At 32.1% G+C, this 2,308-nt stretch overlaps 1 long non-coding RNA gene across 1 annotated transcript in view; it reads right to left on the reverse strand.

Moving 5' to 3' along the window:
- Positions 1-8: 8 nt before the first annotated feature.
- LOC108679631 overlaps positions 9-2,308 on the reverse strand; it is a 3,198-nt gene continuing 898 nt past the window's right edge. Inside the window, exons 2-3 of the long non-coding RNA XR_001931387.1 lie at positions 1,339-1,407; positions 9-118 (exon numbers count right to left, since the gene is read on the reverse strand). This is a non-coding gene — a long non-coding RNA (uncharacterized LOC108679631). The remainder of the gene's footprint in view (positions 119-1,338; positions 1,408-2,308) is intronic.

The raw sequence follows: 2,308 nt of genomic DNA on the forward strand, positions 1-2,308 counted from the left end.
TTTCCATCGTTTATATCTTGGGAGGAACTGGCGCGTAGACGCAGTCTCCCCCTTGCGGCGTAGGCTGGAGCACCGCTGTGTCGATGCCGTTAGACTCGAACACTCCGAGCACGGTTGTCTGTTTAGAAAAAACAGGTTATACATCATGAAAAAGTTCTACGGGTTTATGAACAATGGGGTCAAAATCGGTTATTTTTAGTTTATTTTAGAAAAAAACAGAAAAACTAGAAAAAAACAGGCTATACATCGTGAAAAACTTTTAAGCGTTTATGAACAATCGGTTATTTTTATTTTATTTTAGAAAAAAACGAAAAAGTAAGAAGAATCAGCTTATACATCGTGAAAAAGTTCTACGTGTTTGTGAACAATGAGGTCCTAAGCGGTTATTTTTATTTTATTTTAAAACAATCAGCTTATACATCGTGAAAAAGTTCTACGTGTTTATGAACAATGGGGTCATAATCGTTTTTTTTTTATTTTCTAATAGAAAAAAACGAAAAACTAGAAAAAACAGGTTATACATCATAAAAAAAATTCTACGTGGTTATAACATTGGGGTCCTAAGCGGTCATTTTTATTTTATTTTAGAAAAACGAAAAACTAGAAAAAAATAGGTTATACGTCCTGAAAAAGTTTTACGTGGTTATGAACAATGGGGTCCTAAGCGGTTATTTTTATTTTATTTTCGAAAAAAAACGAAAAACTAGAACAAAATGGGTTATACATCGTGAAAAGTTCTACGTGGTCATAACAATGGGGTTCTATGCGGTTATTTTTATTTTATTTTAGGAAAAAACGAAAAACTAGAAAAAATAGGTTATACATCGTGAAAAAGTTCTACGTGTTTATGAACAATGGGGTTCTAATCGGTTATTTTTATTTTATTTTAGAAAAAATAGAAAAACCAGAAAAAAACATCTTATACATCATGAAAAAGTTCTACGTATTTATAAACAATGGGGTCCTAATTGGTTATTTATATTTTATTTTAGAAAAAAACAGAAAACTAGAAAAAAACAGCTTATACATCATGAAAAACTTCTACTTGCTTATGAACAATGGGGTCCTAAGCCGTTATTTTTATTTTATTCTAGCGAATTTGCGAAATATGAGTAATTCTTCTTACATCATGAAAAGTTCTATGTGTTTATGAACAATAGGGTCATAATCGGTAATTTATTTTATGTTACGTCACGAGTCGAATTCTTAAATTCGTACTGGATTTTTGGAAACGTAATTGTTTTGGAACTATAATATTATACCATTTATTAGTATTTTTCACGCGTAACATGACGTTTTAATTAACTTATCACTATGCCTAAATACACGTGTACTTACGAGCGTGTCAGCGTCGAGCTCCTGCGTGCGTGACAGCACCCACGCGAACTGTTCTCTGTAGTCCCCAACCTGTGGCATACATTTAATTATATGTATAATAATAATTAATGTATACTAATAATTAATTACCCTATTACTGCATCTTTCATCAGAAAGCTTGAGAAATTAAACTCAAAAGAAGTTCTCAATAAAAAGGGCAGTATTTTTAACCAAACGTAATAATTAAATGCAAACAATCTGATATTATATATGCGCATATAATGGTAGAAATTAGGCAAGCAAACGATCTAATTTATGCCCACTTAATGATGCTAAAATAAATGCGATCTTATAAATAGTAAGGGAAATGTTACATGTGCTAACTTGAGTAAAATTAAACCACTTAACCAAAGTATTGTAACTAATTATTATGATAACTAACGGCTCATACGCAACTTTAATTTAAGGTGATCGTAAGATGATCCCCGTAGATCAAGTAAGTTGTCGTAATATGATTTTCGATGGTGTAAGATGATGTACCGTGAGTTACGATTAGCTTACGCATTCTACTATTCCAACTACTCTCATTAATTGACATGCTCAGCTTGAGACCAGAAATATGTGAGCCGTCCAGTTTACGGTGAAAGTTTAACTTACGATGATGGGAAGTGTGCTGAGCATCAAGTTTCGGATTCGAATAGGTTGTCAAGACCTCAGTTTCATCATGCAAAATTCACGGTGTTAACCTTCTTCCGCCGTATGTCACTCTCCGGAAACATACAGTGGGGGGAAATAAATATTCGTACACTTGAAAAATCGTATTTTAATGTATGTAAGTACACAAACTTAACAGGAAAAGTGATTTAAATTATGTATAGAGATGCATAGTATTCAAAAATACTATCAAAAGAAATTAAATCTCAATGCAACAAAAAACAATGCAACATGTTCACTTTTCGGGTGAAAAAAGTATTCGTACAAAACAATAAAT

Source organism: Hyalella azteca, unplaced genomic scaffold (assembly GCF_000764305.2).
Source record: "Hyalella azteca isolate HAZT.00-mixed unplaced genomic scaffold, Hazt_2.0.2 contig3316, whole genome shotgun sequence".
Taxonomy (NCBI): Eukaryota; Metazoa; Arthropoda; class Malacostraca; order Amphipoda; family Hyalellidae; genus Hyalella; species Hyalella azteca.